This window comes from Miniopterus natalensis, chromosome 10 (assembly GCF_054644295.1).
Source record: "Miniopterus natalensis isolate mMinNat1 chromosome 10, mMinNat1.hap1, whole genome shotgun sequence".
NCBI classification, from domain to species: domain Eukaryota; kingdom Metazoa; phylum Chordata; class Mammalia; order Chiroptera; family Miniopteridae; genus Miniopterus; species Miniopterus natalensis.
Window position 1 is genome coordinate 70,551,916 of NC_142090.1, and position 18,749 is coordinate 70,570,664.

The 18,749-nt window shown below is 37.6% G+C and overlaps 1 long non-coding RNA gene across 1 annotated transcript in view; it reads left to right on the forward strand.

The window, feature by feature from the left end:
* The window catches only part of LOC148092288 (uncharacterized), a 28,263-nt gene extending 10,717 nt beyond the window's left edge, over positions 1–17,546 (forward strand). The window contains exons 2-3 of the long non-coding RNA XR_015715185.1: positions 7,919–8,034; positions 17,487–17,546. This is a non-coding gene — a long non-coding RNA (uncharacterized LOC148092288). The remainder of the gene's footprint in view (positions 1–7,918; positions 8,035–17,486) is intronic.
* The last annotated feature ends 1,203 nt before the right edge of the window (positions 17,547–18,749 follow it).

Here is an 18,749-nt window from a genome sequence, read left to right on the forward strand (position 1 = left end):
TGTTTCTCTCTCTCTCTCTCTCTCTCTCTCTCTCTCTCTCTCTCTCTCCCTCTCTCTCCCTTCCACTCTCTCTGAAAAAAAATGGAAAAAATATCCTCGGGTGAGGAATACATTTTTTTAAAAAAAAAAATTGCAAATCTAATCACAACTATTCTGTGTGCATTCTCTCAGTTACTTCCATCATTCTTAGGATGGAATTAGAAATCCATGATAGACTTGCAAGGTCTTCAGTAATATGACATCTGTCAACCTTTCTGGAGTCCTCTCTCACCTTTTCTCTTTGTTCTAGACATGCTAGGACCCTTTAAATCCCTGGGGTAGGCCACAGTTACTCTCTACACCTTCTGATGTGGGACATTATCTGCACCCCTGGTACCATATCCTATGTTTTTTCCCTAGTTGTCCAGATAGGAAATGAATACAGAGATTGTGTAGTTAATGCTCTTTTGAAAAAATAAAAAATAGAGGACTTCCACTTTGGGGGAAGGTGGAGCAATAGGGACTGCATTTACTCTGCTGTGTGAAACAAAGGGAAAATAGACAAAATATCTGAAAAACGCCTTGGGCAATAGGATTTTCAAACAGCCCTCAAAACTCTTCTGTATCATACAACCTGTCGTCGTAACTTTGGCCACCTACCTAGCCACCATGCATTTCTTCAATGACCCCACATCAGTAAATTTTATTTTATGTATATGGAGGTAAAATCAAATGCTCCTCAAAATGAATCTGAGGCTAGGTGTAAAACCTATAAGGCTTTTATAAAAAACATAAGAGAACACTTTCGTGATCCTGAGTTTTGCAAAGATTTCTCAGATGTGACTGTTAAAGCATGATCCATAAAAATACCAAATTGATAAATTGGATGTTATCAAAATTAAAACTTGATCTTTGGAAGACACTGCCAAGAGAAATAAAAGGCAAAACACAGACTAGGAGACACTATTTGCTAATTCCCTATCTGAATACACAGAAAACGTATTTAAAATGTATTCTAAAAATACTTTCAAAACTCAATTATAAGAAAACAAGCCATCCAATAAAAAGCTGAGCGAATTCTACAACTTTAAGAAAGTAAATTTATGACAATAAGCACATGAAAAGAGGTCAATATTATTAGTCAATAGGGAAATACACATTTAAACCACAGATACTACTCCATACCTATCAGAATGAATGAATTAAAAAGACAGACCGTCCTAAGTTTTGGCGAGTATATGGAGAAACTGGAACTCTTAGTCTCTGCTTGTTGGAATGTAAAGTGGGATGACTACTTTGGAAAATAATTTGGCAGTTTCTTAAAAATTTAAGCATATACTTCCCATATGATCTAGTCATTCACCCTTAGGTTTTTACCCAAGAGAAATAAAAGCATACATGACATACAGGAATGTTCATAGCAGCTTTACTTTAATAGCCCCAAACTGGAAACAATTCAAATGTCCATCAACAGATGAACAAACAAGTAAACAGAGGTGTATCTAAAGAATGAAATACGACTCAGCAATAAAAGAAACGGACTATCGATACCTGCTACAACATAGTTGAATGTTAAAATACTTATACTGAGTTAAAGGAAACAGAGTAGAAGAGAGTTCATATTTTATTATAACATTTATATAATGCTCTTGAAAATGCAAACTAATCTATAATAACTGGAAGCAGATCAGGGGTTGTCAGTGAATGAGGGTGTGTGATTTGGAGGAAGGAACTAGGAAAGGACATGCGCAAACTAGTGGGCGTTAGAAAGCTCATTATTTTTATTGTAGTGGTAGTTTTGCAGATGTATACCTATGTTGAAATTTCTCAAATTGCACTTAAATAGGTGCCACTTATTATATGTCAATTACGCCTTTAAATAAAGCTGATTCAGAGAGAGAGAGAGAGAGGGTCTAATGGGCAAAGCTTCCCTTAGCTACTTTGCTAGCTTTCCGGAGTTGATGAGAGGTGCAATTACTCAGCAGACTGTGGTGCCCAGCCAAGAATGAGAAGCACATAGCAAGGGATTTGAAGAATGTAGCTTGTAGTGGCTTGAGAATAAATCTGGGTTCTTGAGGTATAGACCTGGGAATTCTCAGAAACCTTAAAAGTTATCAGTTTAGGATTCTGGGTCATGGCCCAATTACGCATTTCTTGAATTCAGTCTCCCAGTTTTGTGCCACTGGCAATCGAGTGAGATTGCTTTGTACCCTCTTGTTTAGATTATATATATAACACTTCATACAGGTAGAGTGTTGCAGAGTCCAATTTGTAATTGCCTTCATTGTTTTTGGCAATTCTGGAGAAGGCTTTATATCATAATTTTAAGTTGGTTTTTTAGTGGTTTACACATACTGAGCATACTTTTAAAAATGTCTTTTGATTACTTTTATCATCAGTATGTAACCTAATGCAATTGTCATCCTAAACTTTGATGAAATATAATGTGATTCTATTATTTTGGAAGCTTGGAAGCCTCCCTATGTGGTGAGCAATTAAATCTAGGACCAATGGTTTTAGTAAATAGACTGCAAAATATGAAAACCGCATAACCCAAGTAGTTATATAATACTAAACAAACTTTCTGAAACATATTTTTAGGGCTATATTCAGTCCAAAAACCATGGAATCAGCAGTTTTCCCATGGATTATTTTTTGATGGCTTAATATTCTGGTCCTTGCATGACTGAAATTATAGTTGGAACGCTTTGGAATTTACATTACTGTAAAATTCCTTTCCTTTGCTGTTCAATGAGTATTGCTTTGAACTAATAAGATGGTCTTTAATCTACCTCATAGAAAAATTATTCAGTTATTATGTTGAAAAATATCCAAATAGTTGCAGTTTTAGACCATACAGAACAATATTGATTAGGATTTTTGACCAAAAAGTAGTATTAGATATGTTTCCCATCAAACATGAAATCTATATTATTATATTGTTGTTCATATACACAATATTAGGTATTGTTTCCAGATGATATTAGGTATTTTTTTTTAATCAATGAGATTCTGTCTAACTTTTAATAATTTGGTGGGCAGTTCTTTTTTTTTAAAAAAAAAAAGTTTTTTATTGAGTTTTAGAGAGAGGGAGGGAAAGGGAGAAACATCGGTCTGTTGCCTCCTGCAAGCACCCCAACCAGGAATCGAACCTGCAACCTTTTTGGTGTCTGGAATGATGCTCCAACCAACTGCGTCACCCCACCGGGGTGGAACAGAGTTGGTTTATAATGAAAAGGGGTTTCTTGGTCTTCAAGCTTCTACAGATATGCAGCAGAGAAAGTTATTCAGCTCTAAACACAGGCCAGGAGCAGAGCCAACAGTCATAGTAAATTACTCTCAGGAGCTGGTCTGGCTTTAATCAAGGAGTTGGGGATGTATGTTTAGCTGTATTTCAGAACTGTAGTAGTATGCAATTGTTTTGAGCCTTCCTTTATCCTTGCTCCATTTTATTCGAAATTTTGTTTATTGTGCTAAATTACACATAACATAAAATTTCCCATCTTAACCATTTTTAAGTGCACAGTTCAATGGTATTAAATATTCATATTGTTGCACAACCATCACCATCAACCATCTCCAGAACTCTTTTCATCTTCAAAACTGAAACTCTATACCCATTAAAACAATAACTTTCCATTCACTCCTCTCCCTAGTTCATGGCAACCAACATTCTACCTTGTGTCTCTGATTTTGACTATTCTAAATATTTCATATAAGTGGAAACATACAGTATTTGTTTTTTGTGTCTGGCTTTTTCATTTAGCATAATGTTTTCAAGGTTCACCCATGTTGTAGCATATGTCAAAATTTTCTTCTTGTTTAAGGTTGAATAATATTCCATTGGATGCATATACTATATTTTATTTATCTATTCATTGGTCAATGTATCCTTGGGTTACGTCCATGTTTAAGCAGTTGTGAGTAATGCAGCTATGAAAATGGACATATAACTATCTTCTCAGACCTTGCTTTCAATTCTCTGAGTATATACCCAGAAGTAGAATTGCTGGAGCATATATTTTTTTGAGGAACCACAATACTGGTATTACAGAAGCAATATCTTTTATTATTTCCACCAACAATGTACAAGGGCTCTAATTTTTCTACATCTTTGCCAACACTTGTGTGTGTTTTTTATGTAGTAGTCATCCTAGGGTGTGTGAGGTGCTTTCTCATTGATTTATATTTTCCTAATTATTAGTGATGTTGAGCATCTTTTCACATGCTTATTGGCCATTTGTATATCTTCTCCCTGTGCATGCCCCCAAGTGTATATCTTCTTTAGAGAGTGTCTATTCAAGTCCTTTCTCTATCTTTGAATCAGGTTTGTTATTATTGTTGAGTTTTAGGAAAATTCTGAATATTAATCAATGATCAGATATATGATTTGCAAATATCCCATTCTATGGATTTACTTTCTAATTTGCTGATAGTATCTTTTGCTTTACAGCTTTCTCTTTTGTTGCAAGTGCCTTTGGTGTCATATCCAAGAAATCATTGCCAAATCTGATGTCATAAAGCTTGTCCTCTATTTTTCCTTCTAAAAGTTTTATACGGCAGAGGCTTGCAATGGTGGGGGGAGGCTCAACAAAAATGGCCACCCACCTCTTTGTCTGCATCTCTGTGATTAGAAGCAGCAATCAGTGATCAGAGCACAGGTCCCTGATATGTGGAGGACACGGTGCTTTTTGCCCACTGTGGCTCCTGCAAACTGTGTATAGCTGCTGGAAAGCCTGCATATCTTGCCTGCTATGGGACTGAGGAGTAAGGATGCATAGCTGTTGCTGTGCTAAGAGCCAAAATTTACCAAAATTAGCTACAATTTACCCTCCAAACTTTCTCCTAGAAGTTGTAAGCCTTCCATAGACTCCAGAGTTTCAAAATAGTTACATCAGAAAGATTCTGCTAGTGCAGTTTTTGTGTAGGTGGGAAGATAGACAGATTCCTAGTGCTTCCTACTCCACCATCTTCTCAGAACCTTCTCTGAGTCAGTGTATCTTTTTGATCAATCTCTTAAATTGTTGGACATAAACCAACATTTAAAATATGCTTTTAAGAGCCCAAGTTAAATTAACTTGAACTGGAAAGATGTGGCTGAATTATGGAAGACCAGCAGCCCCCTTTGATTCCATATTATCTATTATTATTTTAATATGACTGATTTTTATGTACAAGGATATTCTAATAGTTTTATTTGTTCAATATGACATTTAATCAATAGCTAGTTGTATTTATCAGCCTCTAGAATGGAACCGATAATATCTAGCCATTTATGAATTTAAATTGATGATGGTAATTGGATCATAATTTGTCTTATTTGGTCAAAAGGGTCAAGTCAAACATAAGTACCCAGCTCATGACAAGTCTTTGTCATTGGCCTATGCAAGATTTCTCTGATTGTTTATTTATTAAAAAAAATTATCCCATTTCATCAGCAATTTCTATCCTATATCCTTACCCTTATGAGCAGTTTTAGACTATGTTTGAGGTGTATCATTCTATTTGTATTTAATCTTGCAAAATCTATATATGCTGTTGTGTTGATTTTTGTATTGTTATATAGAACTAGTTTTGTTTATTGTTTTCTTCTATTTAGTATTTTTACGATCTATGTTACTTCTTTTATATCTATTCAATATTTTCCCTGCTACCACACAGTAGATTATAATATGCATATACAGTTTATCTAGCTTCTTTCCCAAAGTGGATTCACAGATCTCCTATTTTTTATCCTTGCAAACAGTCCTTGTACAACTTCCCTTGTGGACTGCATCATAAATTTTATTCAGCAAAAAACAATGCTATTAATGCTGCTTTTGAAGTAGACAACATGCATATATGTAACTTTAAAGACTCATATCCTAGGTTACTCCCTGGGAATTTAAATTAAAGGCCATAGGAAGAAACCTTTTAATCCCAAATTAAGGGGCCACTGATTTTCCCACAGACTTATTAATGAAGTGAATCAAGCCATAATGGTCTAAATTCTGTGTGAATATCGAGTATTGTTTAAATAGCCATTAAAACATACTTCTGGAAAGAAAAATTCTCCCATGGAAGTGTATGAAAATTGTTGCTATCATTATAAAGTCATTTGAAAGAGCACACTGTTTGCTATGCAGTCTATCATAACTTCTAACTCTAAAGTATATTTTTAAGTGCTATGAAACAATTGCCATTTTCCTCCCTATAATCTTGAGTGTTGGCATCTTTGCCAATTTATCTGGGTTGAGTTGAAGTTATGATCCATAAATAACACCATCCATCAAATTTTCAGACTAGTGGTTAACATAAATAAGTATACTTGGACTGCTAGTTGACATTATATACTAGTTATAAGCTAATTGAAACTTAAAATTCTAATAAAATATAAATTACTTCCTTCCTGTGAACAATGATTAAGCATATTAAATTTCACCACTTTTTACTTCTCTTATTTTAGAAATTTGGTAAGTGAAAACAAATTTTTCAAAATAAAATTTAAGGCTTTATTTCCAGCCAAGAGCTTAGTATGACGTATTAAAAGTAGTCACAGGAGGGTCTCTTCCCCATCTCTAGAATCTAAGGGAGCTCTGTGACTTCTTTGAGCAACAGAATATGACAGTGTGACCTTGTATCTGTTTCCAAGCCTCGCTTTAAAGAAAAAGGCAGTTTCCAATGATATCCTCTTGGAATGCTCATTCCGAGGACAGCCAGTAGGAAGACTGATTATGCTAAGAGAAGCGTGCTATGAAGAAGCCCAGGCTAGCCACATGGAGAGCAGATGAAGGTGCATTTAGCCTTTAGCTGCTCCAACCACGTCAGCACAGGCATCCGACGTGGGTGAAGGAGCCTTTAGATACCCCAGACCCAGCCGGTCTCTGACTGTAATAGAATTAGAGGCCCCAACCGTGAAACACTTCAGCTGAGCTCAGTCAGCCCACAGAATACTGTAAAATAAACGATTGTCTTAAGCCATTAAGTTTTGGGGTCATTAATATGCAGCATTAGACTGTAGGAACACTTGATCTCCAAATTGTTGCTCAGGTTTATGGGATGTTATGGAATTGTGTTAAAACAAAATCTGTCAGTGGGGTTATGCGTGCTCTTTTTTAACTAAAAACGTTTATTTCTATCTATGGTAACCGGGACAAGAAGCAGGAGACAGTGAGTAGTTTCTGAATGTTTAAGGATTGGACTGAATTTGAGACTTACTGTTGCCGGGATCTATTGAGCACAGAAGACCAGAAGGAAAGGGAGGAAAGTGTGCTTGCAATTGCAGATGCATTTGATGCCCCTGAAAGTGATTCAGTTCTTATAATGTTAAAAAATATATTTCTCAGCAATTCTTTCATCATCCCCCTCCCCCAAGGAACATTCTGCATTGCTCTGTGAGACTATATAGAGTTGGGAAGTTTTCATTTTGTGGCATAAATCTTTATTTATTCTTCCATTTGGGGCTGTGCGTATGGTATTTGAACATGTGAAAATTTACCATTGCCTCCACGTACCCTTTCAAGTGCCTTATCTTTGAGTCCTTACCAGACACGTGATCTACCTGGACCACTGACCCTCAGTGTCTTAATCTGTAAAATGAAGTGAATGACTGTAACCAGGTTGTGTCCTTATTGAGAAGCACAATGAGAGAATTCAGGAAAAACTCAGGGGAGTGCCTGGCAGATATTAGATGCCCAGTCAAGTTTATTATTACTATTAATATTGCCATTATCATCATCATATAAATAATAACAATAGAAATCAAAGGTTGCAGCAAGAGATTGTTTCGAAAGAGATTAAGTCTCTCCATTTTCAAGCAGAGCCTAGTGGAATTCCAGCCCTTCCCCATTGCTATTTGCAATTGTCCTGAACATTCTTACAAAATATTTTCTTGAGTAAGTAGTAAATATCTGGACACCAGTGTAAAATGCTCCCTGTATCTTTCTTCTATTTTAAACAGATTGTCCACATTTTGGAAGAATGTATTCCTCGTAGTCTGGACCAGGGAGTGGAAGACTCTACAGGTACCCAGGGATCCTCAGATGATGCTTAAAGAATTCCTTATCTAGGGCTGAGGTGAGTCATAAGCAGTGCAGGTTTCCCTTCCTAGAGTAGTAGATGAGATGAGATATAAAGTTCTTCATGATCAGGAGATTTTTATTTTTTTTACCTCTGTGCATTAACCCTCCCCATTGCTTGCCTTGGAGTCCTCACTTTTGGCTTGTGATTATACAAGGTGGGGCAAAAGTAGGCTTGCAGTTGTGAGTACAAAAAACACAGCTTATTCTTGTGTTACTATTTCTTAATTATTGTATTGTTTTCCATACGAACAACTGTAAACCTGCTTTTGTCCCACCCTGTATAAACTTGCTGTACATTGTCACCTCTGGGAAGCCACACATCTTTTCCTTCTGCCAGGACCACTCCTTTCCTCTTCCCCCACTAATCCTGTTCGTTTTCTAAATCTCAGAGTAGAAATCACTCTGCAGAGTCTGCTCAGATGTATCAAAACAGGTAGACATCTCTTTCCTTAACCTGTATTTTGCTTAATCTAACACCTGCCCCGTTATACAGAAAAATTTAGTGTATTTGTCTCTTCCGATAGATTATAAGTTCCTTGAAGGAAGGAACTGCTTTGTTTTCACTGGTGTCTACCTTGCTTGGCAGACAGAAGGTACTCAGTAAATATTTGTTGAATTAATGAACAAAGAGATGCTAAAGTCAGAGTCAACTCCTTTGATTTCTGTCCAGAAAAAAAAGGGCATGTTGCCATGGAAATTACGCCCTGGGTTTTCAGCTCTTCTTTGTCCAACTAACTTTTGGAGCTAGTTAAGTTTTATAACTTTTTTTTTTTCTTTTTCCCATTTACTTTAGCTTTTGTGTTTCCATATCTATCTGATTTGTGTCACATATTATTTACGGGCCTGGGCTACCCCTTCGTTAAATAAAGCATTGACCTGTTTTTATTTTTTAACCCCCAAAATTGAATTTATTTTTGCAGTCATAGTGGTGTTGATTTCCCTTGCAAACATGGATGTTCCCTTAACACACATTAAGGCCGTATCACACTCTATAGTGTTCCAAATGGGAAGGTGAACTGTTTTCAAAGGCAATAAATAGCTTCAGCAACAAAGGATGTAAACACCTCATGAAACAAAAAGTCTCTAGTCGTATGAATGACTTGTGGCTGAATATTTCAACAGGATCAACCTTTGTTTCTTTGATCTTGAGGTTTCTACTTTTGAATGTCCACACCTGGCATCTGCAGTAAAATGCACAGCATCTGGGTTACAGAATGCAAATACCATCCATTCAGGCAGAACTTCAAGAGAGGCTGCTTTGGTATCTGCATCATGCATTGGAAATAAATTGATTTGGACTGTAGTAGAAACTTTATAGGATTTAGGGGGTCAACTTTAACTTTTGTTGGGATGGCCCTGTTATGCCTTCCTTTTGGGTACGAAATAGCATTTTATTTTTATTTGTTTATTTTTTACTGTTCTCAGTATCATTTTAATTCTAAACAATATTAACCTAGCATATTTAGCAAGAATGATTAATTTTGCTTCTTAAGTTTCTGTGTACCTTTCTGCTTTAAACAGATTTCTAAAACTCAAGGGAAATTCTTTTATTAGCAAGATACTTAAACATTTCCCTTATGTTATTTATTGTCTGCAAGTTTCAGGTACCTTGGAAAAATGTAAAAATTTGAAACAAGCCAACATGTTTTTTTCCAATTATACAGCATCATGACTTCTTTCTTCCCCAAACTTTCATTGAAGTGGGGTTAGAAAAAGTGCAGGGGTGGCGAAACACAGAGGAAGGCAAACACTAATTGTGGTGTATGATTGGGTGATATGCCTTAGAGGCAAAATGTTTCTGGGACAAGCTTTATGTTAAGTAGATAACTATGTGATGCATTGCTTCAAGAAAACTTATAGATCAAGTTCCCTCTAAGTGGATTGTTTAACTTGCTTTTGGGTACAATAAAAGTGATACTAGGTTACTTGAGCAATATATAATAGTAACTTTAGGGTCTTTTTAACTAAAGCTATTTGGTTAGTAAACATGTGTATGTGACTGGTGCAGTTGGGTTGTGAATTTTTATTTCTGTTATATCCTGGCTATTTTGTAAAGAAGGTATCTTAAGAAATATTACATTCAAAGTGAATAAAATTATATACAATTAAGATCTGTACATTCAGACAATGCTCCAGGTCTTGTTAATTTCCCCCCATCCCTATCCATCTAAATATCCAGATGTTTGATGTTACATGTGATTGTACGAAGGCTCTGATCTGAAATCCTATGGCTTACTGGATTACCCTTTGCCCACATGGTTTAAATTAATAATAAAAAAATGAACCAGGGCAATCTTGCAACAAAAGAACAAGACTTTATTGTATAACAGAATTGCAGATGTGGAAAGGTGCTCATAATAAAGACAGAATATTTCTGTTCCGTAGAGCATCTGGAATGCCACAGGATCTCTACGTTATCAGGAGCTAATGTTAGACAGCCTTGGTTTGTGATTAATTTAATATTCAGAGGAACTTTTTTTAAAGCCTTGTGCCATTCATCATCATAATGTCATTTTTGCAATCCTAAAATGATTTACAAAGTCAACTCTCCCCCCTAATTTCTAAAACAATATTAAGACATCAAAAAGTTTCAGATACAAACTTCAAAGGGCAGCCAAATCAGAGATTTCTGGCTAAGACAGTTTAGATCATTTAATATCCTTTGGTTTTCCTGGGATTAAATTACAGCCTATAGAATTCCTGGAATCTGGCTAAGGAAATATTATATAATATCGCATGGCAATTTGGGGGAGGCTGACAGAGGACTATGAGAAGGAGATGCCCTCTTTTCAATGTACCCACCTTTCGGCAAATGCTTGTGAAATGTTAGAGGTAATGAGCGGCTATCCCAGCGTGGATACTAAGCTCCGACAACCAGGGGATGTTTGCGTGGAAGCTCAGGGTGACATTCCTTTGGAGACACCGCCTTTCGTCCCTGCAGTCATCACATGACAGTGAAGCTGGGACTCAGGGCTCGTGAATGACATCTCAGGTGGGAGCCCATTACACAGACTCATTCCGGCCCAGTCCCCAGGGCGCTGCTTCCAGGCATCGCGCTTTCCCGGGCAGCGGTGAGTGCGGGGTGCTCGTGAGCCGCACAGGAGAATCCCACCACGCACCATTCTGCCCGCAGGCACCCCGCACGGAACCCCGGCCTTTCTGAGGAAACCCAGCGGTTTTTGAAAGAAGCACATTCAGCTTGAAGTGGAGCTGGTAAAAGAAAATTCCTGTGAAACACATGTTAGTGCCCTCACTAAACCAAAACCTGAGGGATCGTTACAGGAAAGGACCTGTGACAGAGGACTTTCCACCCCAAACACACACAGGCCACAAGGAGGGTGAGTGTATTACAGGCTGTGGTCTGCATAAAGGTAGATTCGGTCACTTTTAGGATAATAGATGTTATTTATTTATTTATTTGCTCCTCTCCCCAGGGTATTTTTTCTATTGCTTTTCAGAGAGACTAGAAGGGGGGGGGGAGAGAGAGCGAGAAAGAGAGACAGAAACATCGATGTGAGAGAGGCACATAGATTGGTTGCCTCCTACATGTACCCACATGAGGATCAAACCTGCAACCGAGGTATGTGCCCTTGGCCAGAATCGAACCCAGGACCCTTCAGTCCACCGGCCCATGTCCTAACCACTGAGCCAAACCGGCTGGAGTGATAATAGCTGTTTTTATACAAGAGTTTGGTGACCTCAGACTACACTGCCGGTCTGATCATCAGGTTTGTTTCTATGCCTTAAGTTGGCAACAAATGTACAAGCAAAATGCATTGAGGTTTCTATGCTGCAGAGAGATCAACAGCAAAAAGACAGAAATTACAGAACAAATTTACATAAAAGTCACTTTTCACAATTTAAAATTTAAATATACATCTACTATTCCTCACATCCATGTTTTGTGCATGTGCGTAAGAGCATCAGTACCTTAAGCCACAGGAGCATGATTTAAAGTGATTAAAGTGTGAGATCTGCTTAAACATTCAGTGCATCTGAACCATAGTCTTAGGAAACCAGAGTTCACTTTGTAGATGTATTTCGATTTGGCATAACTAACTGGACCAAGCCCTTATTAGTTCAAGCTGCATTTTATACTGTTCCTAGCATGTGTTGATCCTCTCAGTTTATTTTCTTTGCACATCACATTTAAGAAATAGGTATGCTTTTCCATCAGAATGTAGCTAATCTTTATTGTTTTTAAAGTTTGGAAGCCTAACAATCTACTTTAGCATCAAGCCTTGCGCAAATTGCTTTACGTCATATTTTTGGGTTCATTTTCTCCCTTGGATCCTTCCATGTAGTTACTTAGAATTTCCTTGTGTGTGAAATCTTCTAAAATAAAGGAAACCGTAACAGCACATGCAAAATTTCGATAGGCATGACCATTACACCAGTATTACTTTTCACATTCTTTCCACAACATTTCTTTGTCTATCTTCATTTTAAAGATCAATGAAAGCTGGTTTAGAGGGAGTAGATGTAGGATGGAAACACAAATAAGGGAAGAAAGTGGGCTAAAGAGACAAAAAAATCAAGTTAGGCTTAAAAGGGAGGCAGCTCCTGAGCTGTGGTTGGAGCTATGCCATGGGTTTTGCCTAAAAACGTTAAAATGCTGATAACGGTGGATGGAGAAGAAGGGTGCATATACAGTTGGGTGTGGCTGCGGGGAATTCATCAATGATGACATGTTACACCTTTGCCTTTACGTTGACAATCTTCCCACCAGTTTCTTACGTCTCTGCCAGAATCTAGATTATTTTATTTAAACCTCATAGACATGGAAACAGTGTGGTGATTGCGGGGGTGGGTGATGGGGTGGGGGAGGTGGAGGAGGGTATAGGAGGGATAAATGCTGATGCAGAAAGACTTGGCTTGAGGTGAACCCACAATACAGTGTACAGATGATGTGTTGTAGAATTGTGCACCTGAAACCTGTATAATTTTGTGAACCAGGGTCATTCCAGTACATTGAATGAAAAGGAAAAAAACAAAACAAAGCCCTTAGGAGGTACCCTAAAAAATCTGGGTTTTTTCCTCCTGTTGAGGTCACACACTAATGCTTAACAGAGGCACAGCGAGTGGCAGAGAGTAGGGTAAACATGTCCTATTTGGCATTATGTTCGCTCAACAAGACTTGGGGAAGCTTGGATTTGGGAGGCACTCTTTCCTTATAGGGGCAGCTGGCACCTCAGGCCTGTCCACTTGCTGCTGTGACGGACTGTGTGGCCTGTGTAGCTGTAGTTGACTCCTAACCACATCAATAGGAAACAAAAATGCAAGTTTCCTACCATTAAAAAATGCAGTAGAAAAAGTCAAAAGGCAGCATAAAATTTTGGTATTATGTAATTTATTCCGGAAATCTTCAAATCAAGGGAAACCTAATTAAATCACATAGTATCATAATTCTGTGTCTAGATACATAGAATACATAGAAAAATACACACTCCTTTCTTTGAAAATCAAAAAAACGTGGAGGATATGGAAGCCTATGAGATCCTGGATACCTAGAGGGGAAGAAAGAAGGCCTCGAGTTTTCACAATCATGTTAGTTCTTGCTTTGTTGATTCCTTCTCTTTAAGATCGGCTCTCACAATTGAGGGACATTAGAACACGGGCTGTATATGAAAATTTTATCTTCCACTGGCTGAGTTTTAAAAATCTCATATATGTTATTAAAACAAAGGCTATTAATTCCAGTGATTGCATGAAGGTGGTTTTGAACTTACACAGGTTGCCCCATAGGATAAGTCATCAGATATCTGAATTCCATTTAGGTGCTCTTTCTCAGAACTGCATATTCAAGGACATGTGCGCCAAATGCAAGTATTTGATTTAAAGGGAGAACTGAGCAAGACTCGCTGTCCATTACGCAGAAGATTGCTGTAGCTGTATCACATGTGAGGTGGTCTGGGGACATACTTTGAAAAATCAGTTAGGAGCCCCTTGATGAAGGTATGTGTATGTGTACTCATTGGAAATCACTTGGACCCAAAGAATCCCATAGCCTCTAACATACGGGATCTCTACATTGTTTTAGGTTAGTCTACTTTTTTTCCAATGAGAACTGAACCATTTTTTTCAAATAAAAGTATTTTATGCACAAGGAAAAATGATAGTGACATATGAAATGTGGAAAGACCACAACAAAGAATTACCTTTTAGATTAGCTATGTCTCTTTATAATTCTTCTTCAAATACTAACTATAAATAGAACCCCATATAAAGTAAATTTACTGTTTTAACTGAATGGTTTTAGATTTTTTTAAGTGACAGAAGTAAAATTTCCTTGTACCTACATGCCTTTTTTGTTAAACATAAATATGGATATATATATGAATTAATACAAATGACTCAGAAGTTAATAAATCTTTTTAATTAAAATAAATAAATCTAAAGAGGCTAGATGGCTTTAGGTACACTCAGATTCCCCAGTCACTATTCACAAGAAAAAATATAGATATGGTATATTAATTCCCTCTGAAGCCTTGTGCTATCCAAGGTGGCCTAACATCAAACACCCTTCCTTTGCAGTTCATTGCTGATGTCTAGGCTCATCTCTTGTGTTGGGTAACTGCCGAGACTGGTATTTGTTTGGAGGGAGGTGGCAAAGAGCATTGAACTATGCTCTGTTTTTCTGAACAACATAAAAATTCAATTCCCCAATCCTGTGTTTTTGTTGTTTTTGAATTTATCTTTATTGTTGAAAGTATTACAGATGTCCCTTTTTTCTCCATTGACCCCCTCCACCCTGCACTCCCCACCCCCCCCAGGGCCTTCACAGCACTATTGTCTGTTTCTGTGGGTTATACATATATGCATATAAATTCTTTGGCTAATCTCTTCCTGCCTTTCTTTCCCCGCTTCCCTCGGAGATTCATCGGTCAGTTCCATGCTTCTGTGTCTCTGGATCTATTTTATTTTAACAATAAAAAGGGACCTAAGAAAGATGCCAACAATATAGCTCCTTTGAATGAGATTATCTTAGATAATATTGACATATTATCTTATGTCAATACTTTTCCCCTCTTTTAGAGCTCATTAGAGCTCTCAGTTGGCCTCCCTTTTCAGTCAGTTCTTTTCTAAGCTTTTAAGAACTGTTGTCTCCCCACTTTTCCAAGTGGCTCAGTGGTCAGTGATTTGTTGAGAGTGCACCTGTGAAGTTTAGAAAGTACTGTAATGATTTCATGAATCATAACATCGGGGTTTTGAGTTTATTCTCTGACAAATTGAAGAGTTTCTATGTAGACTTTATATTTGTTTAAGTTCAATGGGTAGAAAAGTGTTGCTGAGAAGGAATTGTGAATTAGGATAGAGGGAGAAAGGAGGTGGGCAAGAATCCATCTTTGTCCTTCATGCATATCAGTTACACTGTATCCCTTGCTTTTTTAATTTAAATATTTATTAAATGCTTCCTGTGTTGAGGCCTGGTGTTCTCTGGTCAACAACAATCATTTCTTCCTTCGGAAAGTTGATTTAATTTGAGGCTAAGTCGCCCCTTGCCTTTCTACTTGATTTTCCTTGTTCTCATTTTGTTAACATTGATGTAGGGCTGCTTTTGTTGTTTCATGCTGTTTGCTCTGTGGTGATCATTAAGATATAATGCAAAAATTTTGGGCATTGGTGGGAGAACAGGTACCTAAGTCTCTTTCCAGGCACTCTGGAGGTTAGGAAGGTTGCCTCAGAGGTAGATCTGATGAACAGCTGTATGTCCATATAATACATTTGTACAAGTGGGAAATGAGATACAGCAGCGAAAGCACTGACTTGGATTCCAGTGCTATATAGAATTGGGTGTTACCACTATGTGGTATTGGAAAAAAAGACTGTATTATTTTTTAACCTCACTTCCATCCTCTATAGATTGGAAGCATTTAGATATAGGTTCACTAGGGTCTCTTCCATTGTAAAATAATTCTGTTATTTCAAGAGGATAACCTTAGTCATGGAGTTGAACATTTGTAAACTATGCATTTGGTGGATCAGGGACTTATTTAAATTAATTTATTAAATGTGAATAGCATCAGACAGGACTCCCTAAGGTTATCTGTTTCATTCATTTTTAAGAATCTGGAATCATCAGGCAGTATGATTACTGGAAATTTCAGGACTCACTAGTAGAATGCACATGTACTTTTAAGTACCATTAAGACAAACATGTAGCCATCCTCATTGTTATATCTCAGTGTCTGTGAGAAATAAGCTTCCCTGGAGTCATTTAAACTCACTTCCTTGTTTTGAATTTTTCAAAATATAAAGAGTTATATGGCAATATAACTTTTCTTTCTTTATCAACCATTTATTGATATTGATAGCCTCTTTTACATCCTATGAAGTCATACCTCTGGTTCTCTCCTCTCTCTGGTAAATAATCTTTTTAAAAATTGTATTTGCCAATTTTAAGGGATTTTCAGGGAAGGTAAACGATCTAAAATGGATGTTTTGAGTAATTGTTACTCGGTGAACTTCACTGTATCACAGTGCATAAAACAGAAATATGATCTCCTTAATCTTGATTCTATTTTCTACATGTTCCATAACTTCCTCCATCAATACAACCAAAGCAGCTGAAAGTTAGAAAACTGTGGTACTTGTCTTCAAATCCCTTTGCACTTAGGTAGTGGGTGTGAAAACAGAAATGTAAGAAACAGAACATGTGTGATATATGAATCAAAGTGTAGAGGCTATTTGGTGTGAAACAATGTGATCCTTGTAGCTCCTGCTAATGCATCATTCGGCAAATGCCTGAAGAAGACAGTTTTCAATGGCAAAAACAGTCTCCTGGAAATAGACCCTTCATTCATTCCCTTGCATGAGACTTTACTGGATGAAAACAAAGGAATATCTTCATCTTACGGACCTAACATAGGTGTCTGTAATTGGATACATAACAAATACAGCAAAGTGATTGGTTCACCTAATTACCTGTTTTCTGTAAAACTAGCTGCTCCCCATTTCAGTTAAAATTCTTAACAAGTCAAGGTATCATATGTAGCACATGGAAACAAATGTGGATAAGGTATATTTTCTAAAGGGAGTAACTTAACTGGTGTTGTTGACCTTGGGCCCTAAAATGTGATTATAGCAATTAGGTCGAATTCACACAGCCCCAGATATCTAACTATAAATACATGGACGTATTCTTTAATCCAGAACTTTTATGAAGGTGATATGCATAATCATTGAGGATGACCAAGTTAGAGTATAAATAGTATAGATTTTGATCTGTTAGCCTAAATATTATTATATGACAGCTTACAGAGGAAACACTGTGGAGCTCAAATCATTTTCTTTAGGAGTTGATGAAAAGGAGTATGGGTAAGAGAGGGTATGGAAGGGAGAATTGTTCTGTTCTAGTCTTACACAGGTATTTATGACCTTTTTGTGAGTGTTCCCAACTTTGCTTATCTCATGCTCTTGTGTGCCTCATTGTTTTTTTCATTTCAGTGACCCTGCTTCTATCCCTAGACAATTCTTTGTCTCTTCTACTGCAGTTGCTCTAAGATCTCTAAATATTGATTAATCCCATGACTACGGAACGCCCCCTACAGCGTGCCCTGCAGAATATCCCGAGTCATTTATTACTCTAGCATTACCCTCTCTCATTTGGTCCGTACTGTGGGTCAGCTTTCTAACCAGAGAGCCGGTGTTGCCTGGTCACCTGCCTCTGTAGGGTCTGGAAAGAATCGGGCCAGAATGTTCAAATTCTCCTGATGGGAGTCACCGTTTAAAATGCAGCCTCCCTTGGATGGCTTCACGACACAGACTTTGCAATTCAGTTACACAAGCCCAGGCTGCGTCCTGCCACACCCTCGCCCGCCACCTGAAGAATTTCTGCAATGTGACTACAGAACAGTTCCATCGCTTCCGCAGCCCTGCATTTCCCGCCCCCTCCACTGTTGCCAGGCTGTGAAGCAGCTGGTCCAGACCTGATTACATCATCTTTATATTTATTGTTTCACTTTCTTTTCCTGGGGCTGTTTGCCTGTGTTTCCTCGAAGTATTTCTGTCTTTTCAGTTTCCCCCCCCACTGCTTTCTGCATCCACAGGTTGCAGCGGTGGACTGGTGGTGGAAACTCCGTTGTTGGAATGTGTTTTTTCTTTCTTCTTACTACTGGATAATTTGAACTTGGAACGTGGTCCATTTAATGCTGAAGCCATGGGTCTGGTACGGATTAAATATTACCCCTGGTGATTTCATTATTTTGCGAGGGTGAGGAGGAGATTTGGAGATGGTCACCATTTTTCTCAAATGTCCAACATTTGTATTGTTGGGGGACTACATGATGTCCTGGACATAAAGGTTCAAACACTCCATCTAGATAATTGCTGATCATAAGATATTTGTTCACAAATATCAATCTTGTATTTTGTGGGGGACTTTTTGAAGAGCAATGAGGTAATACATGGGACATGTTTTGTCAGCTTCATGGACTTCCTAATAGGCATTTGTTAGTGTCACCCATACTTTTGTGTACTCCTGCAAGGCCCATGGTTCTGCTTCTCAGTTCTGGCCAGTCCAAGTCCTGATTCCATTTTACAGAGATGCTGTTCCATTAGGGTTTTCAACACTGATATATATATTTTTAAAAGATGGAGTAACACTTTTAGAGATTGCACATGATTGGGACATGCTATATCTTTTTATGAGCATCAGAAGACTCCTTGGCAATTAGAATGTTTCAGACTTTTAATCTCAGCTTCACATGA